Source organism: Pavona decussata, unplaced genomic scaffold (assembly GCF_977016875.1).
Source record: "Pavona decussata unplaced genomic scaffold, jaPavDecu1.1 SCAFFOLD_175, whole genome shotgun sequence".
In the NCBI taxonomy this organism is placed as follows: domain Eukaryota; kingdom Metazoa; phylum Cnidaria; class Anthozoa; order Scleractinia; family Agariciidae; genus Pavona; species Pavona decussata.
Window position 1 is genome coordinate 4,713,463 of NW_028145586.1, and position 12,119 is coordinate 4,725,581.

Below are 12,119 nucleotides of genomic sequence, written 5' to 3' on the forward strand. Positions count from 1 at the left end.
TCCTGCCAGCAACGCTCAATTGAACCAGTTGAAATTTATCTTTTGTTTTGGTTGTGTTGATTTCATGATTGACTTTACCTGGTTGTAAAAATGTTGCCAGGGGATTTATTTCTTTACCTTCCTTTTGTAAGAATTACAAGAAACAAATTAATGTATACTTATAGTTTAATTATTTTTACCTTCCACAACAATCTTCTCAAGATGGATCTTTATAACTTGATAAGCTTGAGAATTCTTTGAAAACTTAGTGTAAAGCAATATTACCAGAATAATTGCCTATGCACCCCTTCCCCCTTCCCCCTTTATCTCTACTAGTGGATGCTCCTATGAACCTTAACTTCTCCCTTAGCAAATTAACAGTTCCCCTCCCCAAAAAATGCATAGATATATGAAGCAAATAAATCTCCTCAGTATTTGTTAATAAGGGGAGGCATTGTAATAAAAAATGTGGATACACTGTAAAAGTACTTGAAAAAATATTGTCATTATATTGCTTTGAAGAGAGCCAATGAATGGTAAAAACGACATCTGTACGGTAATCATACAAGATTGTCATACACAAAAACTATAATACTTAACTATATCCCTCAGTTGTTTTCTTTAGCGTGAGCGTGTGGAGCGGAATAATTGTGTGGACGAAAATTGGAATGGGATTAATGAATACTCACAAAGAAACAACTGGGGGATACAAAAACCACGAGTATTGACGACACAGCCCTACTATCCCCATTCTCCCATCTTGCATGGTATTGATCCCAGACCACGTACAAACCACTAATAAAAGCCGACCAATTTGCACATGGCAATGGAAATTTAAAAACGAAGTCAAGAACACACATGCAATGTTAATGCACGGTCACTTCAATTAAATAGAAAAATACTATGGCTTGTTATGAAAATATTTGCACTATGCATGTCATTTGACTTTGAAGTATGTTTTAAGAGGATCTGTTGACAGGGTCTGGAAGGTCAGCTAGTGGGCAATGGATACGCTGGCGGATGCTAGTTTAGTTGCGAGCAGGAAGAAAAGTGCGACCAGCACAGAGGATTGAGGCATCTTCCCTACGATTTATACGCAGACGTAGTGGATGAAATGAGGGCTCTTGGTCATCTGGGATGTCTGGCCTGTCATCAGAGGAGTCATACTCATCACCTTCTTCCCCAAACCTCTCATTAAGGGTCCAATAATAGAATGGCAGGTCCCCTGTCATGCGTTTGCAGAACTCCCTGAAATAGTAATAGAAAAAACGAACACCATATTGTTTAGAAAAACAAGAATCGTGAAATAGTTAAAGAAAATTGATTATGTTAAATACATGATTATATGGACATTAATTTATTGAAAACATTAATTTTTGATTTGTTATGTAAAACGTAGTTATTTCAGGCTGTCCATGAATAGGAAGTAATAAGTTTGTTCTACTTAATTTCACTGACGGGGATAAGAGAACTATACAACATAACGATTTCTCCTTTTTTTCAAAGTTGGACAGTTTTGTACATGTAGAATAACTAAAACTAAGTTTTACATAAAAAATCAAAACTTAACGTTTTCAATAAATTAATGCCCAAATAATGATTATATGGACATTAATATATTGAAAACATTAATTTTTGATTTTTGAGACTTAAAGGTAAAAGTGTGACAATGCAGAATTAACTTTTGTAATTTTTTATGCACTAGTTAATCTGAATTCCCTAAATGTGGGATCAGATTGTATCTCTCTGTGAAATTAGTGAAATCTGTGAAATTGTTATATTATATTTCAAGATGTGGTGTTTCCCACAACATCCATAGCTGCAATAAAACTTCAAGTACACATCTAAATGAAACCCTTGAAAAGCCAACAACTGTAGTTAACTGTTCAACAGAATAACATTTCATTACTCCTTTACAGCATCACCATTTAGTAAAGTATGCATACAGGTCATGAGAACAACTGAAATAATCACTGCAGACAAAATTTCTTGATTTTTAAGCAAAATCTCCCAAGCAAATGTAAGAAGAGAATATATGATAATGAAAATTGGGAAAAAATCCATGTTAATTATAAAATGGTTTCAAATTTTATTTAGTAACTTTTTATTTATTTATTTATTTATTTATTTTTTTGGGAGTGGGGGAGGGGGCGGTCACTGGTCAGTTGCTATGTACTTAACAACTCTAAGACATAAATACCTGTTGATGTCAATAGTTCAGAAGTCGTAAAGATCTAGATGCCATGGCATCCACTCGTCCAGAATCATATTCAACATGGCATAATTCTTCCTGCAACGCTCAAACTGAGAGATACCTCGGCCATGTGCTGCCTCATGCCAACCTGCAACAATTTTAACATATCTGGCTTCCATTGCATAACCATGCTCTCTCAGAAACTTGGCCACTAAAAATGACAGCATCCTCTCTGCATCTTGCACTGACTGCTTCCGTTCTCCTCTCAATGCTGCTAGTGTTAAGCCAGTGGAGGGATCATCAAACCCCTGCAGGTTGGAACCTTCAGGTCCTCTTTCTCTTGTGTGCTTCCATATCGTCTTAAGGATATGGCAGTGAACCTCGCGTTCATGAAAATGGTCACCAGTTATTGGGTCCATTTCTGGGATGTACAAGTATCCACTGAAATCCACACCTTGAGTTTTAAGCTCTAGAATACGGTGGCGAAACCTGTATGTTGCTACCACTGATCTTAACTTGTCAAGCAGGGTTTCTGGCACTTTAGGTCGGAAGGGGTAGGGCTCATAGCCAGGTGGTACAAGGGCTCGTCTCACCACTGTGAGGGCATCTTCAAATGCCATGCCATGTGTCGTCTGCAGCAGATGAAGTTCTTCAACAACCTCAGGAGGAATGGCCTTGCCTTCCTTTGAAACAACTGAAGACCCATCAGGTCTTTCTGTGGACCAAGTCATATGCAACAACAGACTCCTTTTTGCTGTCATAACACATGATATACCAAAGGTTGACATAGGCTAGTACGATAATCTATAATCTGCTTTTCCACAAAAATTTGGCTTTGCTTACGAAGGGATTCTTTTTTTTTTTCACATTGAATTAACTAACCCTTGTGATCTAGAAGGTAACATCACAGGGCCATTTTGGTGGAAATAATTCCTGAACTCAGGCAAAACAAATAAGAGTGAAAGGATCTTTCTCACCTCTAGTCTTTTTCAACATAGCCATTAGAGTCTATTCACTTTGCCGACTGACACTCTCCTCGGCATCATGAGTAAGTTGCCAGATATGGAGGGGCCGAGTAGCACCTTGTGTTCTCAGGCTGTTGAATTCACCATCAGTAACAACACCTAGCACAGAGAACAAAGTGTTTTCATTGCTGCAGCATGTGGACACTACAGTATCTAAATCATCCTGTAACTTCCTTGCAATTTAATGCCTCCATTTAATGCAATCAGTAACCCATACAGCTTTTCAAGGATAAAAACACAAAAAAAAACATCAAAATATGTCAATACAAGATGCAGCTGCTAAGAAGCAGACTAGCTTGCTATTAAAAAGTCTGGCCCAGGGCCCAGTTGCTCGTAGCATGGTTAGCGCTAACCCGGGTTAAATGACATGACAACCTATAGGTTTTAATATCTCTTAACCAATGGTTAGCGCTAACCATGCTTCGAGCAACTCAGACCAGAAGTTTAAAGGTGTGACTCCCTTGAATGAAGGAAAACAACATATCAGGAAGGTTTTGATTCGTGTGTTCTAAATTTGTGCAACAGCAGATAGCCAATTTAACAAAAAATGGACAGTCCCTAATACACTGTATCTGGCAGCTTTGGCTTACCGACAGGCTTCAAGTGCATTCGCATCATCTCTGTTTTGATGGCATCTGTAAGGTCACGGACAAACTGATCTTTAATGCTCTTGAATGGAACGTACTGAACTGGCAGAGCATATGGCTTTTGGTTTCTGCGTTCATCACTTAGAAGAAATAGAGGAACATGTGTTGCTCACGGCTGTCTCTTTTTCATAAACAGGTTTCTAAGATAGCAGAGGGCATCACTTTTTATCTTTTGTAGAGCTGAAACAACCTCTTTCACCCATGGAAGCTGCTGGTGCAGACACAACATCATTCCATGATACTTCTCTAAAAGAGCTGGGACTGCTGCAGGAAGGGTATTAAATTCGACACGTTCCCAACACAAGGTCTTCAACACGTGTAGAAAAGTGTTGGGTGCGTCGAAATTTTTCTCATATTCTTGCTCTGCAGCAACGAGGCCATCTGATAGGAAGGTGACATCTTCACCAAGGGCAGTAATAAGTTCTTGGAGTCTTGCTCCAAAAAACATTGTATCATCCTTAAGGTCACTTTCCTGACAGAGTGACCTTTTTCTGTCATAATCTTGACGAAGGGCTGCAACTCTGCCATCCCCCAAATCAACATCACCATTCCAAACACCCTTTACAGATTCCTGTAAAGCAACTTTAACGTCAAAGGCATCAGCTTTTATCCAAAAGCGCCCATCAGGGTTGGATTCTCTCAGTTGTTTTAATGCTTCAACCTGTGGTAGGTAGAAAATTCACATGCAGTCAGTTTTGTCGAATGCCACCACCACAGACAAAAAAGCTGAATTTGGCTTGATAAGGACTATTTGTCTTTGTTGTTTTTCATTTACATTTACTGAAAATTAAAGAATTGCTAAATCAGATGATATGTTTCCTTTTTGTTACTTCACCTGTATTTCTGGTCTGTCAGTGAAGTCACATGAAGCTGTGTTCTTCTGCACTGTTCTTGTACTTGGTGCAGCAACATTTAGTTTTGCCTTTGAGTAAAATCAAATCATATGAAATTAAATCAAATTATATTTTCAGTGTTTAATCCATTAATACAGGCAAATGATAATGTCAGTAGAGAGAGGGAGGGGTACAATGAAATGTGAAAAAAATACTACATGTATACCAAAACTCTTTAAATGTTCTGATTTAAATCATCTTTACTCACAGTCAATGGAGAGCCTTGTTGTTGCTTTGGCAAGCCAGTCCACATAGGGCCTCTGAATAATCGGCTAGACCGAGTGGGAAATTCCGCACACAATGTTTCATGCCAAGTGGCAAAATCTTTGGGTACCTTAAACTAAAAATAAATCAAAAGAAGAGTACAGAAAATAAATTGAGGAAGCACATTAAACTCCCTTAGGCTGAGTGATTGCCTTTACTAAGAAAAACAGTACTAACAAGCTAAAATTGCATTTCTTGGGCCTTGTGTGTTGTGTGATTAAAAGAGCACCTGTCTGTGATTTGTCTTAAATGATAACACTGTAATAGATAATTATTATTTTACTTTTGGAGCTCTTTTTGATCCATCCATTCCATGAACTGCTTTCAGTTGAAATTCTCAACACCCTGGCTGTACAATAAAGTACACAATTAAGCACCAACCATTACCCTCACGAAAGATACAAAATGGGACGTCTAACTCCTTAAAGCCTTGACTTGTGCCAGTGGATACAAAAGTGTGTTTTGCTAATGCTGTTATGATAACTGAATCCACACATATCACGTAAGATTGTAGTTTTATCAGCAAAGAATTACCAATTTTTTGCAAGCTTTCTGGCTCTTGAAAGATTATTGTCATACCACTACCCTATAAGGAAAAGTAGTAGAACTTGGACAACAAAGGAATATATATTTAACAAAATGTATGCAAAATAACCAACCTGCGAGACATTTTTTGAGGAAAAGAACTCAATTTAGTATTCAACCAGTCCAAATGGCATGCGATGTATAGGGAATAACAGTTCCTTGGATCCAGGGCGTGAAGTAGTGATGCAATATGCAAATTTGTACAACAGGTTGCTTTTGCCATTATCTTGTAAGACTTTCATTGCTTTCACAGACAAGGTTGCAAAATTTGCAGGGCTAGCGTCAATGCCAACTCTTAATGCTACCTTCAGAAAAGAAGCATCTGCCACAAATTTCAAATTCTCATCATCGAGTGACGACAAAGCTTCAAGTATTTCAGTTGGTTTTAGAGATGTCAATCTACATCTATCAGTATCAGGCAGGTTTTCTTTTCTTAAAGGAGCATTGTTCTCTGTAGAGGTAGAGGTATTTTTTTTCTGGGTCTACATGTAGGAACTTGAAAGGTAAGTTCTCCCAAACAGTCACTTAGGGTGAGGTTGTACGCCTCCTCTGCTGCCTCAACAGTCTGGTAACGTCCCTTCAGTAAAGTGCAAACTCGCCCTCTGACTGTGCTGTCTGAGTAAAAAATCAGAAGAATCTATCATTCATTTGTTTTTCATGCCTTGTAAATAACTAAATGAAATCAGGATCTTTCAAAGCCACGAAACATGCATAAATATTTCAATTATATCATTGAAATGTACATCATGCATTAATTTTATACATAAAGGTCACACTATAGGTATGTAAGACATATTACTGGTGTTTAAAAATAATCTGCAATAGGGTTCACCACAATCAGTTTATGTAATACTTTTTAGATGCTACCTTTCCTTTGATAACTTATTTCCCTGCTAAGTTTGTCAATTCATAAAATTGATAGATCTTTTTTCAACATTGTTAAGCCTCTTTAAATTCAAATAAACCTAAAAATTTAGTTTTGAAACATTTCAAGTGCTAAAAATAATATATTATTTCTTGGAGTTTTGGCTATTTAAATTCTCAGTTTTTGTTGGGCTGTCATAGTAATCAACAGTTGTCATGAAATTGTTCTCAAGTAATTTTTCTATTTGAGATAATGTAACTTTAGGAGACAGGTTGTTAACTGCACAATACTCAGCTACATATTGACATGTCATTGAAAGAAAATAGGATAAATCACTTTGTTGCCCACATTCTGCAAAGGATGCTGACAAAGTTTGTCAAAAGAGGTGGGTATTCTGTAGTTCTGAATTATTCTGAAGTCTTGTCCTCTTGATCCTATTCCAACCAAGCTTCTTACTGAGTGCGTCGATGTGCTACTGCCTCCGATCACGAAAATGATCAATCTTTCGCTTGATTCTGGTACCTGGAATTGTTCTCTAGTTCGGCCGCTGCTGAAAAAGGATGGTTTACCCCCTGTCTTTAAGAACTTCAGACCAGTGAGTAATTTGGCATTAGTCTCAAAGCTAGTTGAGGCTGTTGTTGCCAAGCAACTACAACATTATTTAAATTGTAACAATCTGTTCCTAATGTTCCAATCAGCCTATCGACAGAACCACAGCACAGAAACTGCACTGTTTAGAGTTATGAATGACATTCTCCTTAACATGAACGACCAACGTGTTACTTTGCTAATTCTGCTCGACTTGAGTGCTGCCTTTGATACAGTTAATCATGACACCATTCTACGTCGACTTGAGCACTCATTTGGTATACAGGGAAAAGCTCTTTCGTGGTTTGCGTCCTATTTGTCTGGAAGAACTCAACGGATAATGATTAACGAGTCACTATCTGAACCTTTTAAATTAGAATGCGGCGTGCCTCAAGGTTCCTGCCTGGGTCCGCTATTGTTCACGTTGTACACGAGTAAGCTTTTTGAGATCATTAAATATCATCTGCCCGTGATTCACTGTTATGCTGATGACTCACAAGTTTACATCTCCTTTAGTCCGAAAGACAGAGCTGAACAACTTGCTGTGGTGAAGAATATGGACGACTGCATCACAGACATCCGGTCTTGGATGTTGAATAACGATCTTAAATTAAATGACGAGAAGACTGAATTCCTCATCATTGGCACATCACAACAGCTGGATAAGCTAGACAATATCAGTATACGTGTGGGTGACTCAGATATTCAGCCCGTGCCAATAGCAAGAAATCTTGGTTCTTGGTTTGATTCTAGGCTGTCCATGGCAACACATATCACAAAAATCTGCGCCTCTTCATTTTGCTATATCTATAATATCCGTCGGATCAGAAAGTATCTTTCACAGCAGTCAACTGAGACTCTTGTCCATGCATTCATAACAAGTCGCCTTGACTATTGCAATAGTCTTTTATATGGACTACCAGACTGCTTGTTTTAAAGTATCTGTGTAAAGCTTGAAACACGTGACATAAAGAAAAAAATATCGATTGTTGCCTGGAAGAAAGCATTTTCGTTGACAAATTATTTGTAAACCGCCGTCGAATTATACGTCATGATAATATTTTTGGCGTAAGAGCAACTGAGCGACCCGGGGAAAATGTTTGGAAATTCAAAACTGTGTCAATTCTGCTCCTATAGTAACAATTCCAGTCTCTATATAAACGTTAACAAATTGGAAATATTGGAAAATAGTCTTTGGTGTTTGGTAGAATTATTTTAGAGCTTTTGAACTTGTGTGTGTTTACAAAAACATGAGAGCCGTGTGGTCCGAATGAAAAAAGCACGGCCACGAAAAAATATTTTTCAAAAATTAATTTCTACAACAATATCGATGGTATCGAGAATTCAATAAACGATTGAAGCATGTCGGTAAGGCTTTAAACACGTTATATAAAGAAAAGTATCGATTGTTGCCTGAGAGAAAGCATTTTCATTTACAAATGATTTGTAAACGGCCGTCGAATCACGTACTGCATGATATTTTCTGCGAGAGCAAGATAGCTCCCGGGGAAAATGTTTGGAAATTCAAAACAGTGTCAATTCTGCTCCTACAGTAATAGTTCTAGTCCCTAAATAAACGTTAACAATTGGAGAATATTGGAAAATAGTCTTTGGTGTTTGGTAGAATTATTTCAGAGCTTTTAAACTTGTGTGTGTGTTTACAAACACATGAGAGCCGCGTGGTGCGATTTAAAAAGGCACTGCCACGAAAAATATTTTTCAAAAATTAATTTCTACAACAATATCGATGGTATCGATAAGTTAATAAACGATTGAAGCATCTGTCGGTAAGGCTTTAAACACGTAACATAAAGTAAAATTATCGATTGTTGCCTGGAAGAAAGCATTTTCGTTTACAAATGACCTATAAACGGGCGTCGAATCACGTATACATAATATTTTCTGCGAGAGTAAGATAGCTCCCGGGAAAAAATGTTTGGAAATTCAAAACTGTGTCAATTCTGCTCCTATAATAACAGTTCTAGTCTCTACATAAACGTTAACAAATGGAGAATACGGGAAATAGTCTTTGGCTTTTGGTACAATTATTTAAGAACTTTTTTAAAAGCTTGTGTGTGTTTACAAACACATACGATCAGTATGAGAGCCGTGCGGTGCGAATGAAAAAAAACGGCCACAAAACAAAATGTTAAAAAATTAATTTCTACACGACTGTCGATGGTATCGAGAATTTAATAAACGATTAAAGTATCTGTGTAAAGCTTGAAACACGTGGCATAAGAAATTATCGATTTTTGCCTTGAAGGAAATATTTTCGTTTACAAATGATCTGTTTAAACGGCCGTCGGAATCACGTAAACATGGTATTTTTTTCGAGAGCAAGTTTAGTTAATAGCTCCCGGGGAAAAATGTTTGGAAATTCAAAACTGTGTCAGTTCTGCTCCTAATTATTAATAATTCTAGTCTCTAAATAAACGTTAAGAAAAGGAGAATACAGAAAAATACTGTTTGGTGTTTGGTAGAAGTATTTCAGAGCTTTGAAACTTGTGGGAACTTATGTGTGTTTGCAATCACATGAGAGCCGTGCCGTACGAATGAAAAAACACGGCCACGAAACATATTTTTCAAAAATTAACTTCTCCTCAAATATCATTGATATCGAAAGGGATTAAAGTGTCTATGTATAGCTATTTTAAACTTCTGAAAGTTGCCATAACTGATCACGAACGGGTGATATAGACAAAGGTGAGGCTTCTTTAAAATTACTTTTCCGGCCGGTCTGCTTTAACTTGCTTTATATCGCTCTCTTTCACGTTGAACTTTGCTTTATCGTCCCCGATTTTCTGTTTTCTTTTTCTCTCGCTTACTCTTCCTTCCACGTTTGTCAACATATCCAACGAATACGTATAAATTGTCTTTGTATTTTGTGTTCTTTAGCATTTCTGTTGTAAACGCATCTCGCCACGCAACTTCCCACCAAACAAATAAGAGCGCATTAGCATTGTGGGATTGCTTACGGACGGTCGGACGGTTGGATGGAGAGAAGTGACGTCATAACCAAACCAAAATTTTTCGCTTTCATGGGTTTCCCAAATTCTCTTAGCTATGGGGCTCCGCGCGCGCGCCGCCGGCGCGCGGAGCTCCGCTATTAAATTCGGCACATGTAAAATGCGACATTTAAACCGGGCGTAATTCTCATAGTCGTAGATGACATTTTTTTTTTGCTTTAGGAAGTGGAAATTTCGTGTACAGAATCTTGTGTCGGCTGAAAATAAAAGTACAGTGGAACCTCTCCTAACGGACATCTCTGAATACGGACACCTCTCTATTAAAGTGCTACTATGACGAAATTCGCATCTTCCTAATCTTAGCCTTTCTAAAACATAAACAAGTAGCCTGTACGTGAAAAAGAATGCTGTTTACTATTTTCAAATATCTCTTTTTGTTCCAGAGATTTTCAAGTTTTTAAAACATGCAAATTAGCCAAGTCATGACGTCATAAACTCAACCGAATTTTGATCAAATATTATGAAAAAAGATATCTCAGCCAATTTGTATCAGAAATGCTTGATTCTTTGCAGTGACATTGTTCTAGGTGCGCTCCATAATATGAGCTTATCAGATTTGTTACCATGGCAACATACTGGGTTCCAGTCCTCCCTGATACTTAAGGCTTTGCTGGCAACCTTTGGCGTTGAATTTTGATATTTGCCAATGGTGCTTCATCCGCATGATCCAGCAAGCGTATAAATATGTTAGGTCGAGTTTGTGGACTTGTTAAATGTTTTTCAAGCTGAAAATCACTAAAATATTGAAATCAGGTTGGAGGGGAGTGCAAAAGAGTGAGTTACCATGGGAACCGAATTTTTATAGTATAGCCGTAGGTGTATTGTCTTTAGAACTATTAGCCTGCCAGGTTTCAATGGTCTCTGCTGTAAATTGACTGAGATAGTTCTATTTATATACTTGATGTTATATTGAGTTGAGAATGTGACGTCATCAGTCCTCTCATTTACATATTTTACACATTTTTCAAACTTAAATATATCCGGAACCAATGCAGATATTTAGAAACGGTCAACGGCGTTTTTAATCTTTCCTAGAATTCTATGTGATAAACCTTAAAATTAAAGAGGTAAAAATTTGATCATAGTAGCACTTTAAGGACAGTTCACTTGGTCTCTGAGAGACCGAAATCCATATAAAGCCTTAAACGGACAACTCTATAATACTGAAACTTATTCCTGTCCCCTTGGTGTCCGTAATAAAGAGGTTTGACTGTATTAACACGAGATTGTTGTTCAAACGATATTTAAGAGCGGCTTTCCACAAATATCAACCGAAATCAACTTTTGGTGGCACAAGTCAAAAAATCGATTTAGCTCATATTTTGCTCATAGGTAGGCCTTAGTAAGAAACAAAACGGGCTGTAGTTAGTTTTACCAAATACGGCTTCCTTAAGCTTGGTTCACACTTGTGACATAGGCATAAGCATAAGCATAAACATAAGCATAAGCATAAGAATGTTCACACTTGTGACATAAGCACAAGAAAGGCGACATACGCAGGCGCATTGGGCTTCAGGCTTTGATCCTGGACAAGCAGGAAATTCGAAAAACTCTTCATACAGGCTGAGTACTCAGACAAACCATGTCAACTTACCATTCTCTATGCCGATGGCTTCGGCGACATCTTGCCAGGCTAGTGTTTTTTCCTTGTTGTCTTTAAAATCAGGTGATGCCTTGTCGTATAAACAAGGATAAATGCCAAGAGCTTCGGCTAATTTTTCTGAAAAATCTGTAGAAGACGCCATCTTAGAACTGCAGATCAGCCGGCAGAGATTGGGCACTATTTTCAATTATCTTTCCGCTGATATCAAACACTGCTGCCTCGTTATGCTTATGCTTATGCTTATGTCGCACCGGTTCACACTTGTGATAACGTGACATAAGCAAAAGCATAAGTATAAGAAAAAGAAAAAGCTTCCTTTTTCTTGTGCTTATGCTTATGTCACACCGGTTCACACTACACATTCGTATGCTTATGCTTATGTTTATGCTTATGCTTATGCTTATGTCACAAGTGTGAACCAAGTTTTACGCGTAAACAAGCGAAAAA

At 37.7% G+C, this 12,119-nt stretch overlaps 1 pseudogene; it reads right to left on the reverse strand.

The window, feature by feature from the left end:
* Positions 1-1,007: 1,007 nt before the first annotated feature.
* LOC146463795 (uncharacterized) lies at positions 1,008-11,814 on the reverse strand (annotated as a pseudogene).
* Positions 11,815-12,119: the final 305 nt, after the last annotated feature.